At 47.4% G+C, this 16,711-nt stretch overlaps 1 protein-coding gene across 4 annotated transcripts in view; it reads left to right on the forward strand.

The window, feature by feature from the left end:
* FLI1 (Fli-1 proto-oncogene, ETS transcription factor) overlaps positions 1–16,711 on the forward strand; it is a 126,306-nt gene that overhangs the window by 28,005 nt on the left and 81,590 nt on the right. The window contains exon 1 of one of the 4 annotated variants that reach the window (XM_066259717.1): positions 4,940–5,088. The exons of the other annotated variants lie outside the window; for them this stretch is intronic. The gene's annotated coding sequence lies outside the window, so the exon portion shown is untranslated. Of the gene's footprint in view, positions 1–4,939; positions 5,089–16,711 lie in introns of those variants that run through there. 4 annotated transcript variants of the gene reach the window in all.

Raw genomic sequence — 16,711 nt, forward strand, 5'->3', positions numbered from 1 at the left:
GAGAGTGTAGTATGGGGACCTAACCTAGTCTCAGAGGTCAAAGGCTTCTCTAGGGAAGTGACTTTTAGGCTGAACCCTGAATGATAAGCAGGAGTAAGCATAAAAAAGATTAGGCCTTTGAAAAGTTTCTGCTGAATGAGTGAATGAATGAAATGCCTGCTGTCCCCCTACATGTCTCCTCTGTAGCACTGCTAAATTAAGTGTCCTCAGCTTAGTCATTCTAACCATAGTCCCTCAGGCATTATCTGTGGGTCCAGCATCATCTGTGGGACATTTTCTTAGCTCCCTCTTCTTCAGTAAAGGCCAGTGAAATATAATAAAGAATATTGTGAGAAGACAATTACCTTTGGAGACTTTATCAGATTAGTGTTTTACTGAATTCATAGGGTTCATATGTATCAGTTAATGTGTTTTTAATATACAGTGCATTTAGAAATTTCAAGGGCAAGAAGATTCTGGAAGGCTTACTTCCATCTTTGAAAATTCCAGCCTGCTAGAAATCAGCTTAGTCTCAGCTCAGTGTAACTCTTCACTTAGAGAGCAAGGCAGCTCCTTGTCAAATCAAGCTCTGGAAGCTGTGTTCACGGGCTTTGATATGAACAGCTCTCTGCCCCTGAACAGGTACCGGGTCTCCCCATGCTTCGGTTTCCTCTGCTGCAGAACAGGGAGATTCTGCCAATGATAATTTTACCTCGAAGTGATGCTGTAATGAAGATGTCCCTATAAGCATTTTGCAAGATCAAACAACAAAACAAAAACGCCTACTGAATAGGCATGCTATCTGTATCTGGTGTTTGCTAGCATTTCAGAGAAAGCTTTCTGATCTCAGACGTCAGAAAGGGTAGGAACTGGGACTGGCTTTCAAGATCTTTTCTGGAATTTCTGTGCCCTTTATGCCATTATTACTTTAAAACAACTCTGGCAGGAGGTATCAGTATTGCTAATAATAGTAATATTCATTGAGTATTTACCAATGAGCAACACAGTACCTTGAACAGTTAATACATTTAACACATCATGCCCACCACAGCCTATGTAACACACCTATTGTTAGACACACTTTGCCAGTGAGAGAAACCGAGGCACAGATAACTCAAGTGACTTGCCCAAGGTTATGCAGCTCGCAGGATCTGTCTGATCCCAAGGACTTTACTCACTACATATGTGAAATATTTCGAGCTTTTCAGAATAAGAGCTCAGGGTTGCTAAGTGACTAAACATATACAATTAATTATTTCTGCCCTGAAATACAAGAGTGTTAACGTTAGCAGAAGTTTATTTTTGCAATTCTTTTGGCCTTCTGGAGTTCCCGTATGCCTCCACCCCTTTTTCTAACTATATTGCTCTCCCATTGTTGAAAGGGAAATAAAACCTATTTTCTAGCTCATTCAAATAGAAAATGAATTGCATCAAAAGTACTGAAGGCCATTGAGAAGGACTAAGAAACCGGGGCGTCAATCACGTTTGGTGAGAACAGGCTATGTGGACAGGGAATGTCAGACTACGTTTTACTACCGATATCTTAAACAATTTTTAAGGGTCTTTTTATTACCTCCCCTCTTCCTGCCCCACCTCACTTAGTTAGAAGCTATAGAGGGAAAACAACATTTTTACCTTCTTGAAATGGAAACAATAGGCTTTGGCTGTGCTACTTTTATTTCCCCACTGGGGAATCTGAGAGATGACCCGATTGAATTCCGCTCAGAAAGGTCATGCTTTGAATTCAAGGCAGAGGAAAAAGTGAAGAAAACATTTTGCAGTGATACCCCATGGGTCTTGAGCAGGCTGGGGCCTCCCTCACTGCATTGTGGTCTGCTGATAAGGATAACAGGGATGACAGGCAGAACATTTCCAGGACAAAGGAAACTCCCTGTTTTATTGTTTAGGAAGCCACCGTCCACTCAGGAGAGCGCAGGCAGGAGAGGCGGTCAAGCTGGGGGTGCAGTGGGATGGGAGCTGCCCAGCTGCTTGGGAGCCCGGCTGCCCTTGATGTCATCTGGGGAGCACTGGAGTGTTTGGAAGTTAAGGAAGGATCCTTGCCGTTAATGGCATTTGTAGGGGTTTGGAGCCAGACTGTTAGAGATGGAGGGCCGGGCCAGAAGAGGTAAACGCCTGGTTTGTAACAATGTGGCTCATTGAGGAGTCACAGAAAAAGCACCAGGAGATTTAGAGAAGTTGATCTGGTTTTAAGTTTAAATTCTGGACCTCCTTCTTTCCCCACCCCCTCCCAGCCAAAATGTCAGAAAGGGCCTGGTTTCCCTTTATGGAGCGCAGAATAAACAGATCCTCAGCAGAGAGAGAGGGGCCCAGCTCCCCAGCCCACGATGCCAGAGCTGGGGGTGGGGGCCATGGGGAGCAGCAGTTATTCTCTGTCTGGTTAGTATTTGGCATTGACTTTCATTTTCTCCAACCTCTGTTTTCTAGAAGCCTGCCTGTAAGGGAAGTACAGGAATAAAAATGAAGCTAATCTTGGGGGTTTTCTTGCCAGACTTCAAAGGAGGTGGACTTTTGATTTTTGATAGTTTGGGGAGACATTGGTCAAATTAAAACTGCTTTGGGGAATGGAAGCCATAGACTGAGATCTTAGCTGTTTGCCCGTCCTGATGAAACCAGAGCTCTCACTCGCAGCCGGGAGCACCCTGAGCCCGGGCACGGTGGGGTCAGCTGTGGTTAGCCTGGCCACAGGGCTCTGCATTCCTCTAGGCTTTGCTTGGTTTGAGTGGGTGTGACCACGCATTTACTCTGGAGAAAACTGAGACAAAGAGTCTAAATTGGGCAGGATCTCGAATCTAATGACTTGTTTACAGATCCTGTACTTTTTCCAGTGCAGGGAGGAGGAAGAGGAAAGGGCAAGCTCGTCACTGTGGGCATGGCACGTTGTTGTTTTTCATTCTAAGGAGGTAGGATGTTTCAGAAAGCAGCAGGGTATCTGCCTGGCAGCCAGTGGGCACAGCAGCACGCTGGGTAATTTTCCAAGGTGGGAGGAAGCAGTGATGGCCTTGTCCTCTGCCCACAGGCCTGGCTTCCGGGGACAGGCTGCTCTGGGGAGAATGCCCGACCCTGCCACATGAAAGGCCCCATTCCTCCCCCTGCGACTTGGAATGACAAGGAGATTACACTCTTCACTCTGCTCCAAGTGCACCCAAGCCAGCGTCTCCAGCCGAGAATGTGCACCTGTGTTGTGGCCAAGGGAACAGTACAGGGCCTGTATAGGGAGAGGGGAAATGCCCAGAAGCCCCTTTTTAATAGTGAAGCAGACTCATTAAGCTTTTTCTAGAAGGAGGAATTTATTAATGATTGTTAAGTGTAAGAAATTTCTTCCCCTTCCAAAAAAAAAAAAAAAAAAAGAGTGCTGCAAATGTGAGGACTGTTGTCCCGGACCGGACTCTGGCAGTTCTAGACCTTAAAGGTTCTGCTTCCAAGACAGCTGAGGCTTTACCCTAAAGGACAGTGTTGGACTACGAGGAAGGGGGAAGGCGAATCCATGTGTGCACTGGGCACTTTATATATGTCCCCTTTAGTTCCCACACCAACCCACAAGGTATGTATTGAAATTATTATTTTGTGATGAGAAGCCTGAGGTCCAGAGAAGTTGAATCACTCACTCAAGGCCGCACAGCTAAATATGCCAAGGTTGCATCCCCTTTGCACCCAGTATGCACAGCTTTACAAGGTGAAACAGGGGCCCAAGTGTGTCTGAGCTCCTCCTACTGAAAGGGTGTAGTCCCAGATCAAGTTCGTTTCCCCTCCTGGACTGTTTCAGTTGGGTGTGGCTGATTCAAAATGTGCTTTAAGAGAATGTACTCCGGTTCATGAGTAGAGAAGCCTCAACCACAATGCAATGCAGGTTATTGTTATCCAGAAGTCCTCCAAATGTTCCCATAGGGATATCCAAGGGGGTGCTGGGCATGGTGGGGATGGAGAAGAGGTGCTCTTGGGAGCCATCAAACCCTTCTAGGAGTGAAACCTTATAGATAATGGCATCCCTAGAAAACTCCATGGTTGGAATAGAAAAGGACGCCAATGAGAGATAATATCAGCTTATACTAACTACCCCAAGTAATCAGAACATGTATAATAGGTCACATGCCCCTCCCTCTTTGGTCACTAAAAACTCTATGATGTCTATTAACTCATTTGAATGCTGAGAGGCAGGCAGGGCAGCTGTTAGTAGCTGAAAAGAAGAGGCGCCCTGATGTCGTGGGCATAGGTGTGGGTTCTGCTCCCAGCTCCTGCTGTCAGCGAGATGTGTGACCCTGAGCAAACCACTTCTCCTCGCCTCTGTTTCTTCATCTACAAGGTGAATGACTTGTTCTTCAAAATTTCTCACACTGTGGGAGTTGGGATACAGAAATGATTCTCCTCAACCTTCTGAGGCTCCCCCGGAGCTAGTGATCCAAGGTGTGCTGCTGAGCCCACCACCTCGCCTTCCTCCGCTAGTCTGGCTGGAGTGGAGCGACAGGGAGGCCAGGTCAGTGCAAATGACCGGATGGCAAGATTCCCTCCCACTGGTTTTCTGCACCTGAAGACAAGCACGGAGGTCATTATTTGGATGACTTATTGTTCAGAGCTTTTGTTTGTTTGATTTTTAGCTGTACAGAAAGAAACTTGCATATCTTTCAAACGTCAGTTGTTCTTCTTTACTGCCTGTCCCATCTCACCACCTTGCAACTGGCCAATCACTAGATGATCTTACTTAATAGCAACAGATTTTATTATTTATCCGCACCCTACAGTGGAGGTGGAGAGTTGGTGAAAGGGGAGAAGCTGCAGAACAGCTGAGATGGGACTCAGTGGAAAATCCAGACGTGCAGATGTGGATCCAAATTGGGCTGAAAAATCTCATGAGATCAGGCTTTCTTGGACTTCCTGCTTCTAGCCCAAGCAGTATGTTCAACATAAATGAACTTTCGGTATTTTGAAACTTCCGTTTCTGATCTCAGAACCTGGAAGTAAAGAGTTGTTGTGAACATTTCCACTACTTTGGTCATGGTTATTCTGGAGGCCACGTTGGAGCCCGTAATTATGAAGCTTTAGGACTCACTACAGCCTCAGCAGCCTGCAGTATCAGAGGGAAAGAGAGCTCTGGTAAGGGGTCCGGGCTTTGGAGACAGGCAGGACTGCGTTCAGATTCTAGCTCTGCCACTTCCGGCCTTGTAACTAACCTCCTAGACACTCAGTTTCTTCATCAGTTAGATGAAGAAAATATATCATTTCATAATGTTGTGAGGACAAAATGATGTGTGTGTATGCGCATGCTCGGCCTCTCCCCTCTTTTCTCAGATGAATGTAGGAGATGTGCATTTATGTATATATGTATGGGGTTGTGTGTGTCTACATATGCTCACACATGCATACATGTCTCTGTACATATATAAAAATATGTGCATTTTTGTGTGTAGATAATTAATTAATTTATTCCTTGAATAAGTTCCCCTGGCAGCCACTTTCTGACAAATGTAGCATTTGGTGGTTCCTGAAATCTCCTTAATGAACTGTCAAGTGGTGCTTTACACAAAGGCAGTGAGGGCTCTGAATGCAGAAAGGATGAGCTTTGTGGGATGGGAGAGATCTCAGGCGGTCTCTAGTGATGAGTAAGATGGACACTGGGCTTTGCACAGGGCTGGGGGAGCTGCTACGTTCATCACATCTGCTTTTGTCTCCAGAGCCTCTCTTGCTTTCCTGAAACAAGCTAGAATAATGCCAGGCAGGCAAGGGCTGCAGGAGCAAGGTGCTGTTGGGGCACTGCAGGGCCACGGGCTGCAATGAGCAGGGCTGTGTGGAGTGAGAGGAGGGGGAGACCCAGGCACAGGAAGACCAGGTCAACAGCCACCCTCTGCCAAGAGACTCGACTCCTTGGCAAGCCTCCTTGCATGCTGCTACTTCTTTCTCTTTCTGTTGTTTGGCTTAACATTTTCTTTACTCGTTAAATGCATTGTTTATTTTTAAGTGTGTGTTAAAAAATGATTCCCAAAGCAATACCTCATCTTTGTATAAAATTTGGAAAATACAGAAAAATCACAAAAGAATAACATGAAAGTATCCATGCATAGTCTCTCAACCTAGAAATTAACTTATTTGTATTTGGATGTATTGCCTTCCAGATTTTTTAATGCAAACATATGGATTTATATATGTCTTACTTTCATATAATCAGAATCATGTTATTGGTAACCTTTTGTTCTCTTAATATTAAAATGTGAATATTCTTGTGTATTATTAAATATTATTCTATGTCACTACTTTTAACAGTAAACTATTACAGTATACAGTATACAGTAAACTATTAAATAAGTGTTAAGTGCTGGGCTTTTGAATAGTATATGTCATCTTGTTTTCCCCAACTTCTCTCCTAAGATGACATTTTGTAATAGGGTTACACATCTCATTTGCATTTGAATAAAACAGTCTCTATAGACTTGGAAAAATGGCCCACATGTAATGCTGGAAAGGGGATCTTAAAGAAGTCACAGAGTCTCCCTCAAGTCATTAACCGGTGGCACCGAGGTGAGCCAGCCTTAGCTCACCTCCTGGGCTAGCCCAGATGGAAGCCCAGCTGCAACTGACCACAGGTGAACCTAGGACCTGATCTAATAGCACAAAGGCACTCACAACTGTGAATGTCCTGCTACCACGGAGCCTCTTTTTTGCATAGCCTGTTCGACTTATACATACCTGGAAAGCAACTACTAATAACGGGAGAGTTGCCTATTTTCTTCTGTTGTCAGTCTCCCCAGTTACTGGTCAGGGACTTCTGCATCTGGTGCAGCTGTCCGCCACTCCTCTGCCCCTCACAGCACAGGGTCAGCCAAGCTCTTGTCAGAAACAGGCCAGGCCCTCTCTGCCTTCTCTGTGTGTGGTGGAGGTTGGGAAGGTAGCTTTCTGAGGGCTCTTTGTCTGGGGAGGGAGTAGACTGTTTTTCAGCAGGAGCCCCTCTGGCCACCCCTCCCCCCCAGCCCTGCCCCTCCACCCAGCCTAATATTTTTTTCTCCTCCAGCCCCTATTAACCTGAGCTCTCTCAGCTAACCTTGAGAAGTTGGAATCTCTTGGTGCTTGGGTAGAATCTGTCCTTCCCAATTGGGTGCTGACATATCTGTGAGTGAGAATTCTCTGTGAGCCTCTTAGGACCACCAACTATGTCAGCACTGCCCTGCATGATGCCTACAGAGCTGGGACAGGTAAACTCTCTGTTCTTGCCTTGACTCGCATGGCGCCACTGATTCCTTCATTTATTCCACAAATATGTACTTAGCGCTTCCTATTCCAGGCACTGTGTTGATGGTAGTGATGGGACGGGGGGTAAAACAGACAGGAAATCTGCTCTTATGAAAGATACAAAGAAGAAAAAAAGGGAGCAACTAGATTTGAAGAGTCTATGGTGGAGATATGAGGAGGGGAAGTGCCTGCCAAGTTATAAAACCCCTTGATACTCTATTCCACTACATTTGACATTGGGATCCTGTCCTTAGCCTGTATTGGCCTCTCTTGAGCATGGTGAAAGCTCACAGCTCTTCCAGCCACTGAGCTGCAGGGAGATCATCTCTTTGTGCAAGATTGGCTATGGGCAGGAGAGCATGCTCGGCTCAAGTACATAGCTCCACAGACCCTTGTGGTCGGGAGTCACTAAATGAACTTAAACCATTGGGGGCTGGGATCTGTTTACTCTTGGCACACTGGGATTTCCTGTTTCTAAGAAAATGGGCTTAGATGCTCAGCTGCATTAACCAAACAACGTGTTGACGCAAATGAATCTGAAACTTGCCAGCTCCAGATTCTCTAGAAGGTCAGGTTTGGAAATGAAGGGATTTGGGTGACTTTCCAAACTCTGAACGGCAAGCCAGATGACTCAGACCAGGTATTTATGGGGGGAACTTCATTCCTATCCTGCCAGCCTAAAACCCCACTAAGTAGCTTTAGAGTCAGACGCCATGGTCATTCCGGAGCAAGGAGAGGGTGGAGGAACCTTTCTCTCTGTCCACAGTTGGCCCTAAATGTAGGTATCCGAGAGAGGGGTGGTGAGAGGCTCTGAAAGATTCATTGCACCAAGGTCTCCATCACCAGTTTCCCATCTGCCCAAAATGATCATTATCATCTCATTCCTTTGAGCCCCCAGGAAGCTCATGTCAAAATACAGAAGTTACTCATTGACATGACTTGAGTGACTGCATTTACTGTGTGAGCTTAGCTTAGCAAACCTGAGACATTTTGGCAGGGCATCGGTGAGGGGAAAGAGAGAAGGCAGAGGAGACAGCTATTAGTGATGGTCTCAGAGGGGCTGGGCCCAGAGCAAAAAGGGAGGGCACCACAGCAGGGCTGCAGGAGGACAATGTTCCCACAGGGGCAGAACAGGCAGGAGACCTCAGTTTGATGACTATAGGCACCAAAACACCCCACTGGCCTGCTCACTTAGAGTTGGCCTCACATTGGGCATTTATGCTAATATCTGTGGCCCCAGGAAACAAGCCAACTGCAGGGATTTACCTGTTCAGGCTTCAGGAAAAGCAGCTCTCTCTGCTGGGAAGAATTCTACAATTTCTGTCAACATTTGAACCAAGAGACTAAGTAGTAATACTTCCACATTAAAATGCAATGTGTGAGTAAAAAACATGCAAATTATGGCGACTTCTTTCAAAACAAGAGCTAGAGCCACTGAGATGCTGCTAATTAATATTGCTGGATGAGGAGCTAGTCAGAGGAGGTAAAGTTTTCTTGGGAAAGCCCACAGTCTGGGGTGTGAGGCCATGTGCAGAAAAGCAATGCAGGAGCCGCCACTGCGTTGAATCACTTATTCTGTATTCCAACCATGCATCAAGTACCATAAACGGGTGGTTTGGGAGATGAAAGTGTCTCCAAAGAATCAGGAGAAAAAATATTTAGGACAATTGCATACGAATCCAGAACAAGAGGAGAGCAGTTACAAAGAGCAGGGTGGGGGAGATCAGGCAGTGTATGAAGGATAAACCTCCAAAATTCAGAACAAATAAAAATCCCTGTGGGTTTGGACTGGTGTGGAAAAGCTTCCTGGAGGAAGTGCATTGTGACCCAGGAAGGCTTCCTGGAGGAGGTATGCTGTAACCCAGGAAAGCTCATCTTCATGATGTCTATATCTTTGTGTAGTAAAGAGCCTGAATCAATGTGTGTACGGACATTGGAGGCCCCGGAGGACAGGGAGCAGCAATGGCTCTGGGTAACTCTGTGAGAGTTGTGCACAAGGAGGTATTCATTTTAGAAGTGGGAATAGAACAAGCGCATTCCTGGAGCCATAAACATGAGCTCCAGGAGATGGCCACGTGTGGATAAGTCACAGAAAGTGGGAAGACAAGAACAGGAAGACCCTGCTTGAGATTCTCAAGAATGGATGAATGGAACCCATTTCTCCTTTCATTAATTTAATCATCAAACACTTATGGGCCACCTATAGTTCTGGGGAGCATGCAACATTGAGGGTACAGTCATACGTGAGACATGGTCCTTGTCCCTGTTTAATTCAAAGTACCCTGAAGAAAATAGGCATAAAGGAATAGCGAGTTCTTCCCACTAATATGCACAAAGTGTCACGAAAGAACAGCTAACTCTGCTGGAAAAGGCTTCACAGAGTACAGGTACCAAAAGAGTAGACTTTCAAATGACTTGGAATTCACCTGGCAGGCCTTCCAGGGAGTGGGCCCAGTATGGCGGGAGCGTGGTTGCAGAGAGGAGTGTGCCGTTACTGAGAGTGCCACAGTGTAGGCTACAGGGAATCTGTGTTTTATGCTGTAGATGACAAGAAAATCAGTACATGGTTTTATAAGAGACTGTGACAACCAGTACCATATTACCCATGTATAAGACGTACCCTTTTCTGAAAAAATTGGGGTCTAAAAACTGGGTGCATCTAATACAGTGGTTGTGGCATTTCAAATGCCATAGACGGAACTGAAGATGAGGCAATATGTGAAGACAGTGATTCGTCATCAGACACAGATGAGGAGAAGCTAATGGATGGGAGTTTTGACAGTGATGAGGGGTTGTATGAATTTTATGACGAATAAAACTTGAGTTCAATAACTTTATGTAATACATTTTTTTTTTCAAACTTCGGGCCCCAAAATTAAGGTGGGTCTTATACACGGGAAAATATGGTACTTCATTCAATTCCATTACATGAACATCTGTAGAGCACCTACTGCATGCAGAGCACTCATTGTGTAGGTGGCTTCACAGCTCAAGCAAAGAAAACATATCTTCAGGGAACCTCCAAGAAATTTGGGGAGTCAGGAGAGAAAGGGTGAGGAGAAACATGACCACACATGACTTTGCTAGAAGATTGGAGTGCGTCCACTGTTCCAAGAGAGACTCAAACAAAGGTCTGTGGGGGCAGAGATGCCCATATCTGTCTCTGCCTCCAGGTTACCGCAGGCCTGATTTGGAGTCCCAGCCATTTCTCATTTCCTTTCCTTGGTGTTGTCACCACAATCCTCCCTCCTTCCACCGGTAAAAGTGATTTTATCATATTAGGCCCACAGAGAACTCTAGGATTGCAGTTGGAGCGCCATCATCCAGGTGACATGCTAGAGCTACCCGGAGTGAGCTTGACAGCTGGCGTTCTGAGGGCCTCCACGCTCTGCCAGAACTCTAGGCTGTGGCTCTAGGTGTTCTCTTGGTTTAGACAAAAGCTATAATTAGCTGCCACAAATGCCAGTGAATGTGGGAGGGGGAGGGGATACCTGAATGTGCAAAGTTTTTTTTTTCTCTGAATTTGTTTATTTCTGGTTCCCTTTCTTGTCTCCAGTCTGTGTTCCACTGAACACCTTTGTGTGCATCTGCAAAGTGACCCATGAGATTGGCCTGAGCACGATCCCTGCATAATGCTCCGAAACTTAACAGGGTCTATATCTGTGTCTTTGTCCTCCTGTCTGCTTTCTTGTGCCCAGCATGAACATGTCAGTATGTCCACACACGTGCACACCTTCAAGCAGTACATGGGAAGGTGGCAGGGCCCCTTCAGATCATAACTGAAAGTTCAGACCCCTCATGAGCCACTTGTGACCACAGGCAGCCAGGGGCTCTGGGTGACAGAGCACAAACGCCCACAGACCCCTCGACGCGCGCAGGAGCCTTTCACTAACTGACGCCTGTCAGGCCCAGCCAGGACCAGACTGCCCACCGTCCTCGTGAATGTAATACATGAATGTACAGAAAGACATCTTGTCCTCCCTTTATTCTCTCTCCTTTTCTTTCTCTCTTGCTCTCTTTCTGACTGAGTTGCCTCAGGGTTGGTGGTTTCAAAACTAGCAGCTGCAAACTTAAGAAGGAAGAAAAACTAAACCACAAAAACCCGTCTTGTGAAAACCGTGTGTGCCACTCTAAAAGTGGCAAGCTGTGAGGGAGGGAAACCTGTAACGTGTGAGGAGGACAGAGCAGGGAGCGGAGGGTCACAGCTGGTCTTTCCAGGAGAGAGGAACAGGGCATGAGGGAGTGGAGACAAGCAGGAGAGAGTCTGGAAGGAGGGAGGGGTCCTGCCTGGCTGGGATGCTCATAGGAATGGCTCTCTCATCAGCTGAGCTGTTTGAAACAATCTGGCTTCCCAAGTGCAGATAGACAGACCAGCTGTTATTCTCACAATATTGGTATCTTCTTCCAGAAGACCGAGGTCCAGCCTCCACTCTAACTCCAGTGGGAAGCTTGCGAAGCTGCAACTGCGTCCCAGTTCTGCCCTCCTGGCCAACACCCACTCACACTCACCCAGGCACTCCCAGCTTTGATAGGGTCACTGATTGAACAGAAAGGCACCTCCCCAACCCGGCCCCAGATGCCTACTCCATTGCTAGTTTCAACCTACAAATCCCTCTGAGGGAATGGGGTGTAGAAAGGACGTGGAGAGGAATCCTGAGACCTCTTAGAGAGAATCTAAGTCCTTGTCAAGCCCAGGACTGGAAAAGGAAGTCCTCAGCAGTTTCATAGGCTGTTAAAGCTGCAAAGGAGAGTTTCGTGAGTGACATTAACTGGCCTGGGCAATTCCTCTTGACCTCCTGCCTGAGCTCCACACTAACATCACCTTGGGCTAGAACAAAGAGGGTACTTGAGTCATTTGGCCAGGCGGTTGGGAGAGTGCCCTTGCACCCTGCCGTGGATAGGGAGCGCAGGCCATTCAGAAACCCAGAGACAAGGGAAGCCAACCCCAGAGGGCCCCGTTGGCAACACTGACTGCCAGGCACTGTGGGAAGAGTACAAAGAGAGAACAAGGTCTAGCTTCATGAAGAAGACCCATATGAACTCCAGTTATGAAGACAAGGCAAAAGAAATCTAGTGTAAATTTGAATATGAGTATTTGAGGTGAAGCGATCAAAACTGGGTGGGGTTAATGGAGAAAGCTTCAAGGAGGAAGTTCTGAGTAGAGGTTGAAGGAGGGGAGGGACAACGGCTGGGGCCGAGGGGAAGAGGAAGTGTGTTCGAGGGGGGAGGGTAACTGACTGCATGGTGGCCCAGAGAACTGTGCCACTCTTGAAGCTCCTACCTAAAGTTAATGTCACTTGTGTATATTTTCAAGAAGGAAACGTTATATTATTTAATAAAAATGGCATGTTGTGTAGGGGAAAGAACATAGACTTTGGAAGGAGCACACATTGGAATCAGACTGATATGAGTTCAAATCCTAGCTCCTCCATTGATAAGCCAGGTAACCTCTCAAGCCTTACCTCGCTGAAGTACAAAATGAAGAAATCATTTCATAAGGCAATGTTAAGAGTGATTAGATGAGATAAAGTGCTTAATGTCATACCTGGCACATAGCAGCTTCTAAATGAACAGTGATCAGTATTACATATCCTATAGCTTTTAGAGTAGAAAAGCAGCCACAGAAAACTGCTCTAATCCCCAAGGGAAAGAGTATAAGACTTTAGGATGTCTAAATGCTAATCTCAGCAGGTCAGGCCCTGTTTCAGCCTTTCAGTGTAGTGAAGTCAGCAGGAACTGGGTAAATCCAAGTGCTAGGTCTACAGGAGAAGCTATAAGCAGAGCTGTTACACCTTCAGCTGTACAAGCTGGCTTTCTGCAGCCTGAGGCCTCAGCCATGGATTGAAGTCTTATTTGATTGAAAACCGGTATATCCAACCACATGTGCTGACAAATGTTTTACAACCAGCGCTCCCCATTTGTGTAACATTTGCCTACTACTATGGTAAAAATATAACCACTGTGGCCGACTTCATGTGACCAATGGGCTGTCGGGAGCATGGCACTAGGAAGAGACGCATGCAGTCAGCTCTTGCACACCTAGGTAAGCCGGTCCCAGCAACGCACAGCATCCAAAGCCCCCATCGAGGCTGGCCACGGCCATCTCAGGGCAGGATGGGCACTGGGCACAGCCCTCCATGCCCAGCCTCGCTTGTTGGTTAAGTAGAGGGATCAGGAGCTGTAGGGGAAGGAAGAGCAGCATTCCTGCTCTCTGCTGCGTCCTACGCTGGGCAGAAGTACAGGTTCCCTCCTAGGATCCACTTCCCTTCAGGGCAGTTCCATACTGACTGGCAAGTTCATTTTCCTTACAAGCTGAAACAAACAAACAAAAAAATGGAGTGTTCTTCTGCTGGCCCTTGAACAGACTAGCTCTGCTTTAAGGGAAATCAGAAGGTGCAGCCCCAGGCCCACCACACTTGCTCCAGGGAGCTCAAGTCACCCCCCCCCCCCAAGTGGAGGGGCGGCGGTTTGGCCACGGACACAGGAGCCAGGAGCGAGGTGGTGCAGTCCCGGTTTCCCTGTCAGTGGCAACAGGGCCTGGCTTCATCCTTAATGAATGATCTCTCTGGGAGAGGCCGAAAAATCTTAGGAATGGTCTGCATGCCCCTTGCTGCCCAGGCGAGGACACTGAGATCAAGCCCCTCAGCTGTCCCCAGACCTGGAACTGGACCTCCCTTCTTGCCTGATTCTGGGTGGCACCCCTGTAGGCTGACACTCCTCTTCTTCTCCCATCATTTCTTCTACAACTCCTATGGCCCCTGTGAGTGTGAGCTGCTCAGGCTAGCTCCATGTCCTCTGTTTCCTGTGTCTTCCATGGGCAGCTCGCACGGCCATGGCCGGCCTGCAGGACACCTGACCAACATATCTGTCCCCATTTTGCAGTGCAGGGAGTGATGTGAGGCGTGGTGGGGAAATGGGCAGAATCAGGGCAGGCCCCCTCCTCCCGGCAGAAGCTGTGCTGGGATCCCTCCCTCAGTCACAGAGGGCCGCGCCAGCTTTACCTCCCAGGTACCCCTACATGCCCACCTCGGGCTGAGGGATGTGATTAATATGGACACACGCACTCAGCCCCTAGCTGGCGTGTGGGGTGAGGGAAACGAAAGGCATCCACAGCTCTTCACCAACCTCTACTCCAGCCACCAGAGAACACGCCTTTCTGCCTGGCCTTCAAGGAGTTGAGACCCACACGGGGCCTCATGGTGATGACAGGGCTGCCAGGGCCTGTCTTGGTTCGTGAAGAGCGGGCTGGGCTCCTTGCGGATCCCAAAGACGGAACAGCAATATGCATTTCATCTTCGAGGAGCGTCTTCTACTAGGCACCAGTGCTTGTGACAGGAGTGGGGGTGTGTGGATGAGGACACTGAGGACACCAGCAGGGTTCTGCCAGAAACTTTGTTATGCTCAGTATTTAAAAAAAAAAATGGGAGGGGGGGGAGGGATTAATAGAGTAACGGGAAGTGAGCTTATTATATTTATAAACAATGAGACCGTGTTAGCATTTCAGGTGTCCTGATTTATCACGCAGGTGGGAGGGAAGAGCCACTGGCACCTCGTGCTCGGGGCTCTGAGTTTGGGAGCAGGATTTCCTCTGCAAGCTGTCGAAGATCAGATAAAAGTCTTAATCTCAGGCGCACACAGCCGCAGCCTTTGGCCTCTGCCACTGTGTGCTCAACTTTCAGTAACAAAGCTGAACAATGGTTTGGGACTTGGTAAAACGAAAGAGCTCAGGAAGAAAAAAAAACAGGACCAGGCTTGATGTCTATAGGGCTTTCCTGGGAAAAGCAGGTCCACTAGGCAGGCTCCTGTGGTTCAGGTCAGCTAGGGTCCCTTTCACTCTTGTTGGCCTGTTAGTATCACATAGACAGTATGCAAAATAAACACACATATTTCCCACCTTTTTTAAAAGGTCGGAAAGGAGAAACATTCACTTTTCTTCTTGAGTTGGGTTCTCCTGGGTCAGCCTGGAAGGACACACCCCAGGCCTTGGCTGATGGGCCTGTGAGGTTGGGAAAACTTGCACACTGTTCTCCAGAGTGTTTGCACTTAAAAGATGCCTACTTTTTCCAAATGCATGTGTAACTTAAACATCTTTTCAAAATAGGAGGAACTGTGACTTTTAAGTGACACATTTATTAAGTGATACTCTTTTGGAGAGTACTCTAAGGAACTATACTGAACCAACACCTGACCTCTAAGCAGTTCTTATCTCAGAATACAGACTTCATCCATGTTGAGTGAGCCAGCCAACTAAGTAGCACAAAGAGGTAGAGGACATAAAAATGTTGAAAATCTTGAAATCGGCGTCGACGCCCTGTAGGATTCTTTTTGCTCTAGTCCCGCCTTGATTTCATATTCTCGCTGCCTCCACCCTGACTGCCCTGTTACGTGTCAGGTACTGTGGGCACTGAGCCCAGCACCTTACTTATATTCTCTCAGCTAATCCTCACAGCCTCAGTATCCCCATTTTGCAGATGGAAATGGGAATCTCAAAAAAGTTCCCTCGCTTGCTCAAGGTCAGCTAGTGAGTACCTTATACCAAAGCACCTTATATCTGCCTCTGTGGGCCCAGGGACCCAATAGCCCCAGGGTTCTGAATATATATGCACTTAGTGTTTGTTCAGCAGAGAGAGAAGTGTGGGAAAGGCCAATCAGGACTGCTAAAGCCACGGGCAGGCACACAGGATGCCTTATAGTCTCTAGTGTTGATAAAGAAATGTGCACCTCCAGAGCAGGGAAGAGGGCGCGGCTCTGAGGGGGACACTTTTCCTCTCCTCTCACCAGCTCCCATCTGAGAACAAGTGGGCAGTGGGGCGGCCAGGCAAGCCTTGACACTCGGGACTTTTCTGTTGGCTCTGCCACTGGTGCAATTTGGGGAGCTAGACTGAGGGTGTATGATGGACACACCATGAAAGAATGTGCTTTTTTCTTCGCCTGGAGAATGTATTGTGGGGAAGCAAAGCCTAGGTAATGGGTTTCAGGGGAAACTCAATCTGTGGACTGAGACATTTTCCCACGTGGGTTATATTTAGAGGTTCCTGGAAATCCTGCATGTTTCCACTGCTGCTTCCCATCTTTTCTGAGCCTTGACAAAATTGATCTGGAAATCTTTGTAAAAGAAAGTACACTGGTCTGGTCACCTTGCAAATGAAGCCACCAAAAGGCATCCTGCCTCTTTTCCTTCCCTGGTGCAGAAATGACTTTTACAAGCACTCCTGGAGGCCCCCAGACAAAGCAGGGAGCAGGTCCTCTCCCCGTGAAAGGTTCATAATAATCTGTGCAAAACAGCACCTTTGGATAAACACAATGTGGCTATATATACACCCCTGGCCGTTTCCTGTCGCTCTTGCAGCTTGTGCAGGCTTGAAGGTAGGGTGAGGCCGTGACCAGAAGCCACATGGTGACATGTACATTAGCAGTGCCCTTTGCTTCCTGTGCTGCTGACAGCCTGGGCTGGAAGAGACAGCACTGCTGTGGCAGCTGCCCAGGGGAGGCAGCC

Source organism: Saccopteryx bilineata, chromosome 2, assembly GCF_036850765.1.
Source record: "Saccopteryx bilineata isolate mSacBil1 chromosome 2, mSacBil1_pri_phased_curated, whole genome shotgun sequence".
Taxonomy (NCBI): Eukaryota; Metazoa; Chordata; class Mammalia; order Chiroptera; family Emballonuridae; genus Saccopteryx; species Saccopteryx bilineata.